The sequence below is a fragment of the Calidris pugnax genome, unplaced genomic scaffold, assembly GCF_001431845.1.
Source record: "Calidris pugnax isolate Ruff unplaced genomic scaffold, ASM143184v1 scaffold11, whole genome shotgun sequence".
NCBI lineage: Eukaryota > Metazoa > Chordata > Aves > Charadriiformes > Scolopacidae > Calidris > Calidris pugnax.
In genome coordinates, this window is record NW_015090803.1 from 1,541,137 (window position 1) to 1,558,984 (window position 17,848).

At 37.5% G+C, this 17,848-nt stretch overlaps 1 protein-coding gene across 2 annotated transcripts in view; it reads right to left on the minus strand.

The window, feature by feature from the left end:
* Positions 1–17,848, minus strand: part of ANO10 (anoctamin 10) — a 128,827-nt gene that overhangs the window by 38,733 nt on the left and 72,246 nt on the right. The gene's annotated exons all lie outside the window — the stretch shown is intronic.

Genomic DNA, 17,848 nt, shown 5'->3' on the forward strand with positions numbered 1-17,848 from the left:
CTATTTGCAGTCATTCATAATTTGAATATAAACACATATAGTTTGGCTTACTTTCATAATAATCCTATTTTCAGTGTGTACTATAAATTTCAAATTCAATTTTGTATTTGTGATTCCAGATAAAATAATAGTTTTAAAAACATATTATTGGTGCACAGAAATTAAATTATGACACTCAGAACATATCGTTTCATAGTGAAATTTTTACATACACAGAATTTCTGCATTAGAGAAGTTATTAAAACCAAAAACATCCCTGAGAGAGCATTAGAAGAGAATAAAACAAAATAAAGTATGATCCTTAAGGAAGTAGTACACTCATGAACAGAAACGTTTAAGGAAATGGAGAAGCATTCCACATATAAGATGCCAAATTAGTCATAATTTATCACAAAAGACAATAATCTTATTTAAAAGAAAACAGGCATGAAGTTCTGCTGAACCTAATCACTGACCAGTCTTCAAATTTCACTTAAACATGCACCATTGCCCTCGTCTCACCAAAACCAACTGTCAAAATGTCATCTGTCAAGTCAGTGAGTTTGTTTCTTCATTTTTGTCAAATATAAATGGAACCTAAATTATAGTCATTAAATCTTAATTTATCAAGGGCTGATCCAACAGTATGCTGCATGTTTGCACACAGGAACTTGCTTCTAGCTGAGAAAACCCTGACCAATGCAAGGCAACACTTAAGTTTAACTTTAAGCACATGCTTAGGTTCCATTGTACAGTATGCTGCATGTTTGCACACGGGAACTTGCTCCTAGCTGAGAAAACCATGAACAATGTAAGGCAACACTTAAATACATGTGCTTAACTTTAAGCACATGCTTAGGTTCCATTGACATGAAGATACTCAAAGACATACTGAAATTTAGATTGCATGTCCAAGCTACTCATCAAATTTCCCTGAATTTTTATAAAATGGAAAAGATCAGTGCTCCTTTCTGAAATACAGACCAAAAATCTCTGAGATTCCAGAATTACGTGAGAAAGAAGCAAGCAAAACCACTACAGACTTCATAGGAGTGCTAGTGAAACTCTAAATAAGCCAATTCCAATAAATAAGGAAGACTTAAAGTAAGAAATCAGGTAATAGTAACAAGTAAGAGAACAACAACAAAGAGTCATATATGAAATTATTTTTAAAAATATATTACAGAAAAATAGTTGGTAGGTCAAATAAGGAAGACTTAAAGTCAGAAATCAGGTAATAGTAACAAGTAGGAGAACAACAACAGTCATATGTGAAATTATTTTTTAAAATATATTACAGAAAAATAGTTGGTAGGTCTAGAAAACAAATTGTTAGTGCAAGGAATAATACTTCCACTTCTTTATTTAAAGAAGTGGAAGGAAGGCTGAAAATTAATAAAACACTAATACATCACCAGTGAAACCTGAGCACAGATTAAGATGCTAATGAAGCAACTAGCATGTCCACTGTGTAATGCAATGGGTAATACCACAGTATTAAAAAAAAAAAAAGTCAACACTAAAACATTCTCTCACACAAATTTTGTTTTCCCACTCAGTGTTTGCTGCTAAGGAACTTTTCTTGCAAAAAAACCAAGAAACAAAAAACCAACAATAATACATTACAATATATATTGTGTATCTATATATACAGTACAATATATATACACAGTACAATAATACAACAGAAATACATAACAACAAAAGATGTCTCAGAGCTAGCACTGGAGGAATCTCTTAAATGAAAAAAGGTAAAATGTTGAAAACAATAATTAAAAATAAGAGAAACAATACTCCTGTGCTGAATAGAGTTACAAGGAATCACAGGTTGAAGGGGAATAACTAATCTACAGATACAATTTTGGTTTGGAAACAGGAAAATAAGGAGATCGAATTTGGAGTAACTGAAAACTAGATAACAGGATTAGGATAAAATCTTACACTTAACGCAAACGACCAACAGAACTAGTGGAAACTGAAGGATTTGGATGGGGATATATATTTGGAAAGTTACAATGGACATTTCAGTTGAAAAAAAGACTCAGCATCACAAAATGTAGCTTCTAGCTGCCCAAAGTCCTTCAGACTGGGGTTCATATAACTTTGCTATACAAAATTTAAAAATCCTATTTTTTGATCAGATTAAAGAGCAAGAATCAAAGTTTGGAACTGTAATTGTTTAGCCACTGCCTCTTGAAGAGCCTTGAAAACATAAGTCAAGTTAGTAACTGCACAGAGACTTCAAAGTAGCTCCAAATCCAAACAATTTAAAAAAAATAAATCAAAATATTTTCCGGGAAATGTAAATAACACTATGGAGGACGGAGGCTAATTTTCTACCATTTTTGATAGGGGTAAGGAAGGAACAGAAGAGACATCTAGGGAGACCAGAAATAAAACCAACAAAAATGCTGCATTTTATCCTGGACACCACTGTATTTTTACAAATAGATTTAGAAGGGCAACGTGTTTTAACTGCTTCACCATGTGAAAAGTTTTATTGTATCAACTAAACCAGAGCCCGGCAGTTCAGCAGAACTCCAGGGATGGGTTTTTGGTAATAGACTACCTGCTACCCACATGTATTGAAAAACGCTTTTGACACAAACTAGCTGTTTGTCAGAAAATAAGTCAGTTTTCATGCTAGCACAGCTCATAGCCTGTAAACACAAGGATGTGGCCTTAAACACGAGGGCAGAAGTTTTGATTCAGAAAGCCTTCAAGCCAGAGAGGGCTCAGAAGTTGGAGTAGAGATGGGGAAAGTCGCTACTTTTGCTTGCCCTACTGTCATCCTCTCTCCTAGGCACCCACTACGGGCCACTGTAAAAAAAAGATGACTGGGTTAGGTAGACCCCTCAGAATATCTCTTTTATGTTCTTTTCCCTCCCATCAAAACAAAGCTTTATCAGTCACAAAGTGACTGCATGGGATGTCCCTGTGGGCAAGACTGCGACCTCATAAAACACGTTGGACTTAACAGACTGCAAATTCAGTTCAATTCCAGCTCCTAAGTCTCAGTGAACCTGAAAAAAGACATCAGAGCAACAGCCTCCCTTGGATAACTTCTCCAGCTGTTCCTATTTGCAAATTAGGAGAAATATCAATAAAATTGTGAAGGAAACTGCCAGAAATAATGAATGTGGGATACATGATCATGAAACCTCTTTAAAAGGAAATGTATCTAATTTTATTAACAGCTTATATCACATTTTGAAATTGCCATTTGATTAAGGAAATGTAAGTAGTTATTCAAGAGAAATTGAAGGAAAAAGTGTATCGTTCATATTCCATACTGATTTCTTAATCTTGTTTTAGTATAATTCCTGTAAGTCAGATCCACAAAAAGGAGATACCTGCTTTCAAACAAGAAACATCTTAAGTGTACAGGATAAATCACCAGAAGAGCCAGCAAAATTCTCCCTCGTAGTATAAAGTTACATTAACACTAGTACGAATATATTATAAAAAGAGAATACAAAAGTTTATCCAGATTTGCTACACAACTAGTATAGATGTATTTGTCCAATACTAAAATTTCTTCATAGGGTTGGGTTTGGTTTTTTATATTTTGGGGTGGGTTTTTTGTTAAATCAGGTTACAAACCCAACCATTATTTCTAACTGCAACCATTAAAAAGCATCGCTGTTTCCAAGAACATGCCCTTCAGGATGACAAGAGGACTATTTCACTGCGAGCAAAGCCCAGGATAACATTCACACAAGCTGTAAGCTCTCGGATGCCAACAGCAACGTCCCCTCCTATTCTGCAATCTGCCAAGCAGGCACAGAGAGAAAAAGCAATGAGTCTCTCCCCCTTGATAAATGCACTGCCATCAAACTCTTTGTGGTCTTGTGCCAGGTGCTTAGAGAGCCAGAAGAACCATTCTGTTCTGCAAAGCCACCGACAAGAGTAGAAGCAGCAGCTGTGTTTTGCAGCAGTGGGTCCCCAACCTCATCTATTCTAAAACACAAAATGCAAATTAGGGTTAAATTCCTGGAATTCTGAACAGCTAATTTGATTTCTATAGTGGTCTTACTGCAGCAATTCCTGTCAAAATCTACTCAACTGAAAAAAAAAAAAAAGAAAAAAAAAGATTATAAGCAGTAGCTGTGTTGCTGGATAGCTGATAAAGTGGGTGCCAAACGCCAGCTTGGAGAAACTTTAATAAAATTTTGTATCAAAAGCCTATTTTAGAATCCAATACTTATAAAAACTTTCAATTAAAATCAGAAATCTGGACCCAGTCGAGCCTAGAAGCTGTGAAACAAGCTGGTCACTGGTTAGTAGCTCTGCACAGACAAGGAACCCTACACGAAAGGCAACACCTGAGCACAGCCCATCACTGCGAAACCTCTGCTCTCGGCTGGGGTTTGCAAAATGCCTTTGCAAAGGTAAAGGAAACTATCACTGAGAGATCATGTTGCTTCCAGAGCAGGAGGCAGGGAGATCATCAGAACCTTTGCTAGGACTCCGCATCACCATGTTCCCATACTGAACTCAGCTCAGAGCAAACACTAAGAACACACCAAAAACATAATCACGTTTCTGCCTTTGTGTGGCAACCGTTTGTGGCTTTGAGGGTCTTGCATCTTTCTGAGAGTAGAAGAAAGGTGGGGGGGGAAGTGAAAAATAATTCTGTCAAGGGAGCAATACAGGCAAAGGAAAATTTCCATAAAGCTCAGGAAGTTCAATTAAATTAAATTGTCTTTAATAGACAGCAATAAAATAAATTTATGAGCAAATATTTCTGCAATATACATAAAAAGAAAGCACGACCAAACTTTCCTTCCCTCTTTTAGACTCAACTGGCTTCATTACAGAGTCTTGCTAATGGAGCAGAATCATCACAGCCGAGGGGCTTTAAAAAGGGCCTTTCTTCTAGTACTCTGATAAATGCTGCTTTTAAAACCTCATATCCCATATATTATTATGGAATTTTTGTAAAATGGGAATGTAATCTGCCATAGTAAAAACCTCTGACATTCCTTTCAAAATTGAATTTTATCCACAGGCATGTCCAAAATCCTTGGGGGCCGGGGCCGGGGATGGAGGGAAACGATAAAAAAGTTATTTCATGTTGGTCCTATTTCAAGGCTTCTTCACATCTCCCCTTCAGCTTGAGACTTGGTCACACACAGACACACACTTGCAGCCCAGATGCCTGCCACCACCGGCGTGCCCCATCCACCCCATTTATCCCCCAACCAGCATAACTCCAGGGAAAGAAACTCCAGAGGGAAAGAAACTCCAGAGGGAAAGAAACTCCAGAGGGAAAGAAACTCCAGGGAAACACTCAGAGGAAGGAGCAGCCTTCCTGCCTCAGAGTCACAGCCTCTTGCTGCTCCAGCACAGTGAGGTCTGTCTCAGCTCTCAGCTGCAATATGCTCAGTACAGGTGAAACGTTCATGCTGCTCTCTTTTAAACCTCTACAAAGGCCAAAAAACAAAGATGTTTCAGAAACTTACACCTTTGCCAAGTTTGGGCAGTTTTCTCACAGGAGCATCGTAAAGCACATCCGTTAGATCAGAGTCAGCCTTCTGCCAACCTTCACATTGCTGCTTCAGAGCACATATACAATGTGCTTTCTCAACACAACAGCAATCTTATTCTTATATATTTGTATTTACAGTATTTTTATGTTTATATATTTTCTCCTGTCTTAAAAGGAGGAAGGCATTTATGTAAAAATGCAAAGACTCAAAACTTCAATCTGTAAAAACCCCATCCAGGGGAAGAGATTCATCCTGCTCCATTAAAATGTGGCTGAGAGAGATTCAACTAACCAGAAGCTCATTACAAAACATGTCAGAAAGCGTAAGCAGAGACAGCATTATCCGGTCCATTTATAATTTGTAGCAGAACGTCTGCTTCTTCCTCTGGGATGACAAGCACACACAAACACACACCCACAAGGGCTGCCCAAGGAAAAGGGTAGCTACATTTCCAACAGAACCCCTCGCAGACCATCAGAAGGGTAAGAGCAGATCACCGATCTCCTATGGACTGTACCAGGACGTTTGTGACATCTAGCCCCGCTCAACAGAGTATTAAGCTCATGTTTAGTTTTAAGCATATCTATAAATATATCTATGTTCAGAAAAAACATTTAAGCCCAGGCTTAAAAGTAGATTAAAAAATAATGCCCAGGTCATTTGCTGAATCTGGGTCTTCAAATTCAACACCCGAATCACAACATGTATTTTCTTTTCCTGGGGGTGGAGGGATGTGATGTTCTAAATTCACCCGTCTGAAGAAATGAATGCTGGCTTGCACAGAGTCGCCTTAAATTTACACTTCTGAAATGTTTTTAATTAGTGCAGAAATCCTGGATTGTATTTTTATTACCAATCCGCTATAAAACCTCACAAGTAGAAATTTATGCTGAAAAAGATGCCAGGCTTTAATATGCAGTTTTGAGGTATATTTCAATCATGAAACTAAATATTAAGCTACAGCATGAGAATAGGGGGTTGTTTTATTAGTGACACATACATTAACAGCACTGATACATCCCTCCTTCCAGTTAAGTCTCAGCCTTATGGCTCAAGGCTACGGAATTGGTTTCTTTGAGAAGCAGCAAATTTATTCTAAATACTACAATTGCTTCATATCCTATCACTACTGGGAAAAAGCCATTTCTAGACCAGCACTCTTGAGCAAGAGACTAACATATAAGATAACATAAAAGATTAAAAAAGGTAAAGATAATCTCTAAGGAAGCAGTTTCTCTGCTCACGTTTCCAGGAAGTAACTGCAACAACAGCGCAAAAAATAAAGTAAAATATTGCAAACATCAGCTCTTAGTGATGGAGCTGGTGTCTTCTGCCCTTACATATTTTTGCACTTTCCTTCTGTTTTCAAAAACGCTCTATAAGACCGGTTGGAAAGCAAGCAAAGCCAGCCAGTACTACTTCTGAATCTTAGTTCTCCTCTTGGAAAGCTTTAGGAAGTATTTAAATCAGATTCAACTTTGAACACAAGTCATCAGGGGCAATCTGTTAAACAAATAAATATTCTACCAATACATACACTAATAAAGTTGAAAGCATAAGTAATCTGATCAATTGCATAGTCGTGACAATTTTTTCATCCTAAGGAACCGTTCTACTTCCTAGTAATTCAATATTCTTTGAAAACAAATTTTGTAATTATGTATAGATTATTTCTTACTAATGTTTAAACCACAGCTGTTATACATCATATTCAGTCACTAATGAACTGAAGCAGTATCTGGTTTTATTAGTCTTTTTGAAAAAATGTAGATGCCCAACTGTCCTCCATAATTTTCTCCAACAATAGCAATTAAGATGTGAAGCAGCCCGGAAATCTATAGAAATTTTGTCACAGACTTATCTAATGCTGCAAGAAAGCCACGAGTTTTCTGTTTCTCAGCACTTACATATCTGTTCAAGGCTTTTTATAGATATTTTACTCTGTTTTATTTAAGCCTACTTTCAGAATACTTTTTCAGGACTTTCTCTGAGTTAAGTACTTTTTAAGATGTTGAAGCACCAAAAAAAGAGGGGAGAGTGCTGGTAAGGTACAGTGATTTTTTTATATACCCAAGCAACACTTTCCCATCTCTCCAGACAAATTCACATTTTAGGTCTATCACACAAATTAAACAATCAGCAGGTTCTAGAAACACCTGCTGAAAGAAAAAATTCTAAATAAAAGAACTTCTGATAACAATCTTGTACGCAGACTTCTGACTGACTGCAGCTTGGGGAAAAAACAGTTACCCTAATAACCTTGTTTTATAAACACAGCAGATTCTATGACCCAAAATATTTTATGATACAGCACACTTGCAAAACTGTGTCTATAGAAGTCTCTATAACAACACAACATACACAAATGAGCCTTTCAGAAATGTTCTGACATGATTTTTCTCGCATTTGTTTCATTCTGTTGACAATTCAAAAGACATGAAAAAAAAGCACTGTGGGTACAGATTTGTCGGAGGGCTTCTAAGTATTTGCTAATGGTTAATTTTGCAGTAACCCAACAGTCTTGAAAGGAGCACGATAAGGCACCCATCTTTATGTTACCATTTGATAATCCTGAAATGTTTTGGCACAACCCTTATCTCAATTTATGGCTAGTGTTTAATAGGAACTGGGATAAGAGTTGCCAAAAGCCAAATTAGCTAATGCTGAATGTAATGAACAGCAGAGCTTTGATCATGCTCTGAAATAAATTCTGAGTGAAAAGTGGAAAGAAGGGTGCCCATGGAATTAACATTGACAGCATGATTAATACCAAGCCATATGAAGTACCTCTTAGCTGATTGCTAACATTACATATTGGCTCCCCTTCTGACAGGTATAGTTTATTGTCAAAATGCCCTCATGTTCCACATCAAGAAAGGAAAAAAAAAAGGTTTCCTATTTTTATTAATCAATCCTCAAAACTTATACTTCTTTCCACCTTTAATCCACACATTTTTCTCTATGAAAAAAGATGCAAGCAGGTTACAGCTCATGCCGTTGTAATTACATTGCATTGTAAGGAATTCCGTTTGTCAGGACTCAGAAATTCCTCCTCAGTTACCCAACTGAATGCGCTAGGATTAGCAAGAAGATATGAGGAATTATTTCTGCCAGGAATTTGAAGCTACTGTAAGTCAGTTCAATGATAAACAAATTGCCACCTACTGCAGGCATCACAGATTTTGAGAACTCCTTGCTCCTGCCTCAACCAAACCTCACTTGTTCTAGTGTAAGTCAAAGTGGACAGGTATAAAACTCCCAATTGAGTTTTGGACAGACTTAGCAAAGATATCAAAATGTACACATATGAAAGTAAAGCCACTATACTTTAATGCATGCCAATGGTTTTCCCACAACTGTATGTTAGTTCCAGAGAATGTGAGACAATTAACAGACTTGTAAACCTGACATTTTTCTTCACTTCATGCTAGGAAAAGGTGATGTTGCATCTATATTCCAATTTAAAATATTTTAAACATCGAAGTTGACATTTTTGTCTGTCACCTTGACAGCAAGTAACACAAAAAGTAACTAGGGTTTAGTTTTAAGAGCAATATTTCAGACAGTTATTCTTCAAAGATGATATACACCTAAGGTTTTACCTTTAACTGTGAATAACACGTTATCTGACTAAATGTATTGCACTGTACTTACAGGTATTTGCTTATTTCTCCCACAACTACCTGGCTTTACACATGACTGTTTTATGATGCTTTCAAAGCTGATTCACGAGAACATTATTCTTGCTGAAAAATCTGTTCACCTCACAACACCAAGATAAAAACAGTACCTGAATAAACACATCTAAACCAAACCAGAATATTTCATCACAAATGCATCTTCATTGAATGAGTCACAAATCTAGTGTTAACGCATAGCTTTATTCTGTGTATTCACCCTACTGGAAGTGGCAAGTTTTACTCTACTTCTGTATGAAGCAGCAAGTAAATTCTGTAGGACACGGCACATTCTTTAATCTTGGCCAAAAAGTGAATCATACCATGTTAAATAATGAACAAAATGTCACATCCATGACTCATCAGAGAAAAGTAATGGTATTGCAATATATCACACATTAAGATGCAGATTAATTGTTACCTCTATTCTTGTGCAACTTTAATCAAAACAAATTAATAGAAATGGGTACAATAAAACTAGCTTATCTGAAACAATTCTGTAGGGAAAAAAATAAATTAACAACTTTCATACTGGAAACTGATCACCTGCATTTTTCCTGTAAAAACTAGAGGGTTTTTTTCATCAGAACAATGTGACGTCAAATAATCTTTTGCTTTTCAATAAAGGTCAGAAGAAAAGCTTTCCATTCAGCTGGAGTATTCTAATTAAACATTGCAGCAGGTGTTTGGATACGCTGCCAACTCCCGAAAAGCTTGCATAAAAACTGTAGCTTTAAAAACACAAAAACAAAACCAAAAAACAACCCATACATCCTCAAGCCCACTTTATCTTTCTTTTCTGTGAATGGGTATTCACAAAATTACATACGATTTTCTCTGCTTTGGAACTCCAGTACCTGCCCTTGCTATAAAAGAGCTCTTCCTTAAAGCTGCTGGAATCTAGCCACGCAATTCTCACGTCAACTTTTATGGCCATGGCAGATCTGTGCAACAGAGCACAGCCCAGAGTTTAGCCTTAGCTGCTGTCCTGCTTCAACTTGTTGGGAACGCAACTGGTCCGTTCAAGAAGAGAACCTTTAACTGAGCAAAAAATCACTTTGGAGACAAAATACTGCAGTTAATGCAGATCCCTTTGTAGGTCACATGCATGCAATTGAGTTTTTCAGCAATAACACACCTCCCAGCTTTAGCTTTCCACGCACTCACATAAAAGCAGCCTAAGAAATGCTTCCAGAACTGCTTAGATTCTTAAGGCACGCAAAACCCATGGAAAGGTGCAGACTCCAGAAGAGAGGTGGGAGGAAAGAGAGTGGAAGAGAGGAGGAACAAGCTGTGCTCTCCACAGTGGCAGCAAGTGATTCTATGGAGTCCTTCTATCAGCGGAGAATGTGAGCAAGAATGTGAGCCCCAACACAAAGACTAGAAAGCAGTGACTCTCCTACCATTAGGATACACACAGCTGCATCGGTCCAGTGTTGTTCTTCAAAACAACATCTTCTATCAGCGTAATCCAATGCCTACTGCTTGACAAAGTCTGGGACATCTCAAAAAACATCACATTTGAATCAGAAAGAGGTTCTCAATTGAATTCTGAGCTAAGAGAAGAAAGAAACCCCAGCAAAAATGGTAGTAGAGCAACAAAGACTGTTATTCACTTATTCTCTTATTTTTTTTCTGAGAGTCAGTACTTTGGCCTTTGGAACTACAGGCAGAACAGAAAACCAGGTTTAATCTCAGCGGTGAAATGGCTTTGGCAACATGCAGTGAGCACAACTTCTCATCTCCCTACAAACAGCAAGGCTGAAAGGGAAAAAAAAAAAGAAAAGCTCTACTTACAGATTCAATTAGAGTTTTAAGACCATTTGGGAGTCAACTTGCAGCAAGGGCTCAGCATCGCTTTGTTGCTATGAGACATTATCACACAGGAATAATCAGCCATAAAAACCTGCAGCTGACTCATTCTCTGGCTGAAATGATCTCAGCTGAGAAGGCCACTTTCAATTTGAAATGAATTAAGTAGCAATTCTGAGCATGGCTCCGAAAGACGCCTCAAGCATCTCAAATGGGCAACGCTGAGATGTCAGACAAGATCTTGGACCAGTGACTAAATCTGAACAGGTCCTTGAGTAACCATAACATACCATGCAAGCAGAGGCAGGGGGGAAGCTGAGACTTTTCACACATGAATGGGAACAGAGCTGACCAGTGCTATCCACAGGCATTTGAAAAGTCCGAAAACAAATTGTTAGTGCAAGGAATAATACTTCCACTTCTTTATTTAAAGAAGTGGAAGGAAGGCTGAAAATTAATAAAACACTAATACATCACCAGTGAAACCTGAGCACAGATTAAGATGCTAATGAAGCAACTAGCATGTCCACTGTGTAATGCAATGGGTAATACCACAGTATTAAAAAAAAATAAAAAAAATTATGTCAACACTAAAACATTCTCTCACACAAATTTTGTTTTCCCACTCAGTGTTTGCTGCTAAGGAACTTTTCTTGCAAAAAAAACCAACAAGCAAAAAATCAACAATAATACATTACAATATATATTGTATATATATACAGTACAATATATATATACAGTACAATAATACAACAGAAATACATAACCCAAGAAACAAAAAACCAACAATAATACATTACAATATATATTGTGTATCTATATATACAGTACAATATATATACACAGTACAATAATACAACAGAAATACATAACAACAAAAGATGTCTCAGAGCTAGCACTGGAGGAATCTCTTAAATGAAAAAAGATAAAATGTTGAAAACGATAATTAAAAATAAGAGAAATAATACTCCTGTGTTGAATAGAGTTACAAGGAATCACAGGTTGAAGGGGAATAACTAATCTACAGATACAATTTTGGTTTGGAAACAGGAAAATAAGGAGATCGAATTTGAAGTAACTCAAAACTAGATAACAGGATTAGGATAAAATCTTACACTTAACGCAAACGACCAACAGAACTAGTGGAAACTGAAGGATTTGGATGGGGATATATATTTGGAAAGTTACAATGGACATTTCAGTTGAAAAAAAGACTCAGCATCACAAAATGTAGCTTCTAGCTGCCCAAAGTCCTTCAGACTGGGGTTCATATAACTTTGCTATACAAAATTTAAAAATCCTATTTTTTGATCAGATTAAAGAGCAAGAATCAAAGTTTGGAACTGTAATTGTTCAGCCACTGCCTCTTGAAGAGCCTTGAAAACATAAGCCAAGTTAGTAACTTTGCACAGAGACTTCAAAGTAGCTCCAAATCCAAACAATTTTTAAAAAAATAAATCAAAATATTTTCAGGGAAATGTAAATAACACTATGGAGGATGGAGACTGACTAAGTTTCTACCATTTTTGATAGGGGTAAGGAAGGAAAAAAAATAAATCAAAATATTTTCCGGGAAATGTAAATAACACTATGGAGGACGGAGGCTAATTTTCTACCATTTTTGATAGGGGTAAGGAAGGAACAGAAGAGACATCTAGGGAGACCAGAAATAAAACCAACAAAAATGCTGCATTTTATCCTGGACACCACTGTATTTTTACAAATAGATTTAGAAGGGCAACGTGTTTTAACTGCTTCACCATGTGAAAAGTTTTATTGTATCAACTAAACCAGAGCCCGGCAGTTCAGCAGAACTCCAGGGATGGGTTTTTGGTAATAGACTACCTGCTACCCACATGTATTGAAAAACGCTTTTGACACAAACTAGCTGTTTGTCAGAAAATAAGTCAGTTTTCATGCTAGCACAGCTCATAGCCTGTAAACACAAGGATGTGGCCTTAAACACGAGGGCAGAAGTTTTGATTCAGAAAGCCTTCAAGCCAGAGAGGGCTCAGAAGTTGGAGTAGAGATGGGGAAAGTCGCTACTTTTGCTTGCCCTACTGTCATCCTCTCTCCTAGGCACCCACTACGGGCCACTGTAAAAAAAAGATGACTGGGTTAGGTAGACCCCTCAGAATATCTCTTTTATGTTCTTTTCCCTCCCATCAAAACAAAGCTTTATCAGTCACAAAGTGACTGCATGGGATGTCCCTGTGGGTAAGACTGTGACCTCATAAAACACGTTGGACTTAACAGACTGCAAATTCAGTTCAATTCCAGCTCCTAAGTCTCAGTGAACCTGAAAAAAGACATCAGAGCAACAGCCTCCCTTGGATAACTTCTCCAGCTGTTCCTATTTGCAAATTAGGAGAAATATTAATAAAATTGTGAAGGAAACTGCCAGAAATAATGAATGTGGGATACATGATCATGAAACCTCTTTAAAAGGAAATGTATCTAATTTTATTAACAGCTTATATCACATTTTGAAATTGCCATTTGATTAAGGAAATGTAAGTAGTTATTCAAGAGAAATTGAAGGAAAAAGTGTATTGTTCATATTCCATACTGATTTCTTAATCTTGTTTTAGTATAATTCCTGTAAGTCAGATCCACAAAAAGGAGATACCTGCTTTCAAACAAGAAACATCTTAAGTGTACAGGATAAATCACCAGAAGAGCCAGCAAAATTCTCCCTCGTAGTATAAAGTTCCATTAACACTAGTACGAATATATTATAAAAAGAGAATACAAAAGTTTATCCAGATTTGCTACACAACTAGTATAGATGTATTTGTCCAATACTAAAATTTCTTCATAGGGTTGGGTTTGGTTTTTTATATTTTGGGGTGGGTTTTTTGTTAAATCAGGTTACAAACCCAACCAGTTGGGTTTGGTTTTTATATTTTGGGGTGGTTTTTTTTTTTTTTGTTAAATCAGGTTACAAACCCAACCATTATTTCTAACTGCAACCATTAAAAAGCATCGCTGTTTCCAAGAACATGCCCTTCAGGATGACAAGAGGACTATTTCACTGCGAGCAAAGCCCAGGATAACATTCACACAAGCTGTAAGCTCTCGGATGCCAACAGCAACGTCCCCTCCTATTCTGCAATCTGCCAAGCAGGCACAGAGAGAAAAAGCAATGAGTCTCTCCCCCTTGATAAATGCACTGCCATCAAACTCTTTGTGGTCTTGTGCCAGGTGCTTAGAGAGCCAGAAGAACCATTCTGTTCTGCAAAGCCACCGACAAGAGTAGAAGCAGCAGCTGTGTTTTGCAGCAGTGGGTCCCCAACCTCATCTATTCTAAAACACAAAATGCAAATTAGGGTTAAATTCCTGGAATTCTGAACAGCTAATTTGATTTCTATAGTGGTCTTACTGCAGCAATTCCTGTCAAAATCTACTCAACTGAAAAAAAAAAAAAAGAAAAAAAAAGATTATAAGCAGTAGCTGTGTTGCTGGATAGCTGATAAAGTGGGTGCCAAACGCCAGCTTGGAGAAACTTTAATAAAATTTTGTATCAAAAGCCTATTTTAGAATCCAATACTTATAAAAACTTTCAATTAAAATCAGAAATCTGGACCCAGTCGAGCCTAGAAGCTGTGAAACAAGCTGGTCACTGGTTAGTAGCTCTGCACAGACAAGGAACCCTACACGAAAGGCAACACCTGAGCACAGCCCATCACTGCGAAACCTCTGCTCTCGGCTGGGGTTTGCAAAATGCCTTTGCAAAGGTAAAGGAAACTATCACTGAGAGATCATGTTGCTTCCAGAGCAGGAGGCAGGGAGATCATCAGAACCTTTGCTAGGACTCCGCATCACCATGTTCCCATACTGAACTCAGCTCAGAGCAAACACTAAGAACACACCAAAAACATAATCACGTTTCTGCCTTTGTGTGGCAACCGTTTGTGGCTTTGAGGGTCTTGCATCTTTCTGAGAGTAGAAGAAAGGTGGGGGGGGAAGTGAAAAATAATTCTGTCAAGGGAGCAATACAGGCAAAGGAAAATTTCCATAAAGCTCAGGAAGTTCAATTAAATTAAATTGTCTTTAATAGACAGCAATAAAATAAATTTATGAGCAAATATTTCTGCAATATACATAAAAAGAAAGCACGACCAAACTTTCCTTCCCTCTTTTAGACTCAACTGGCTTCATTACAGAGTCTTGCTAATGGAGCAGAATCATCACAGCCGAGGGGCTTTAAAAAGGGCCTTTCTTCTAGTACTCTGATAAATGCTGCTTTTAAAACCTCATATCCCATATATTATTATGGAATTTTTGTAAAATGGGAATGTAATCTGCCATAGTAAAAACCTCTGACATTCCTTTCAAAATTGAATTTTATCCACAGGCATGTCCAAAATCCTTGGGGGCCGGGGCCGGGGATGGAGGGAAACGATAAAAAAGTTATTTCATGTTGGTCCTATTTCAAGGCTTCTTCACATCTCCCCTTCAGCTTGAGACTTGGTCACACACAGACACACACTTGCAGCCCAGATGCCTGCCACCACCGGCGTGCCCCATCCACCCCATTTATCCCCCAACCAGCATAACTCCAGGGAAAGAAACTCCAGAGGGAAAGAAACTCCAGAGGGAAAGAAACTCCAGAGGGAAAGAAACTCCAGGGAAACACTCAGAGGAAGGAGCAGCCTTCCTGCCTCAGAGTCACAGCCTCTTGCTGCTCCAGCACAGTGAGGTCTGTCTCAGCTCTCAGCTGCAATATGCTCAGTACAGGTGAAACGTTCATGCTGCTCTCTTTTAAACCTCTACAAAGGCCAAAAAACAAAGATGTTTCAGAAACTTACACCTTTGCCAAGTTTGGGCAGTTTTCTCACAGGAGCATCGTAAAGCACATCCGTTAGATCAGAGTCAGCCTTCTGCCAACCTTCACATTGCTGCTTCAGAGCACATATACAATGTGCTTTCTCAACACAACAGCAATCTTATTCTTATATATTTGTATTTACAGTATTTTTATGTTTATATATTTTCTCCTGTCTTAAAAGGAGGAAGGCATTTATGTAAAAATGCAAAGACTCAAAACTTCAATCTGTAAAAACCCCATCCAGGGGAAGAGATTCATCCTGCTCCATTAAAATGTGGCTGAGAGAGATTCAACTAACCAGAAGCTCATTACAAAACATGTCAGAAAGCGTAAGCAGAGACAGCATTATCCGGTCCATTTATAATTTGTAGCAGAACGTCTGCTTCTTCCTCTGGGATGACAAGCACACACAAACACACACCCACAAGGGCTGCCCAAGGAAAAGGGTAGCTACATTTCCAACAGAACCCCTCGCAGACCATCAGAAGGGTAAGAGCAGATCACCGATCTCCTATGGACCGTACCAGGACGTTTGTGACATCTAGCCCCGCTCAACAGAGTATTAAGCTCATGTTTAGTTTTAAGCATATCTATAAATATATCTATGTTCAGAAAAAACATTTAAGCCCAGGCTTAAAAGTAGATTAAAAAATAATGCCCAGGTCATTTGCTGAATCTGGGTCTTCAAATTCAACACCCGAATCACAACATGTATTTTCTTTTCCTGGGGGTGGAGGGATGTGATGTTCTAAATTCACCCGTCTGAAGAAATGAATGCTGGCTTGCACAGAGTCGCCTTAAATTTACACTTCTGAAATGTTTTTAATTAGTGCAGAAATCCTGGATTGTATTTTTATTACCAATCCGCTATAAAACCTCACAAGTAGAAATTTATGCTGAAAAAGATGCCAGGCTTTAATATGCAGTTTTGAGGTATATTTCAATCATGAAACTAAATATTAAGCTACAGCATGAGAATAGGGGGTTGTTTTATTAGTGACACATACATTAACAGCACTGATACATCCCTCCTTCCAGTTAAGTCTCAGCCTTATGGCTCAAGGCTACGGAATTGGTTTCTTTGAGAAGCAGCAAATTTATTCTAAATACTACAATTGCTTCATATCCTATCACTACTGGGAAAAAGCCATTTCTAGACCAGCACTCTTGAGCAAGAGACTAACATATAAGATAACATAAAAGATTAAAAAAGGTAAAGATAATCTCTAAGGAAGCAGTTTCTCTGCTCACGTTTCCAGGAAGTAACTGCAACAACAGCGCAAAAAATAAAGTAAAATATTGCAAACATCAGCTCTTAGTGATGGAGCTGGTGTCTTCTGCCCTTACATATTTTTGCACTTTCCTTCTGTTTTCAAAAACGCTCTATAAGACCAGTTGGAAAGCAAGCAAAGCCAGCCAGTACTACTTCTGAATCTTAGTTCTCCTCTTGGAAAGCTTTAGGAAGTATTTAAATCAGATTCAACTTTGAACACAAGTCATCAGGGGCAATCTGTTAAACAAATAAATATTCTACCAATACATACACTAATAAAGTTGAAAGCATAAGTAATCTGATCAATTGCATAGTCGTGACAATTTTTTCATCCTAAGGAACCGTTCTACTTCCTAGTAATTCAATATTCTTTGAAAACAAATTTTGTAATTATGTATAGATTATTTCTTACTAATGTTTAAACCACAGCTGTTATACATCATATTCAGTCACTAATGAACTGAAGCAGTATCTGGTTTTATTAGTCTTTTTGAAAAAATGTAGATGCCCAACTGTCCTCCATAATTTTCTCCAACAATAGCAATTAAGATGTGAAGCAGCCCGGAAATCTATAGAAATTTTGTCACAGACTTATCTAATGCTGCAAGAAAGCCACGAGTTTTCTGTTTCTCAGCACTTACATATCTGTTCAAGGCTTTTTATAGATATTTTACTCTGTTTTATTTAAGCCTACTTTCAGAATACTTTTTCAGGACTTTCTCTGAGTTAAGTACTTTTTAAGATGTTGAAGCACCAAAAAAAGAGGGGAGAGTGCTGGTAAGGT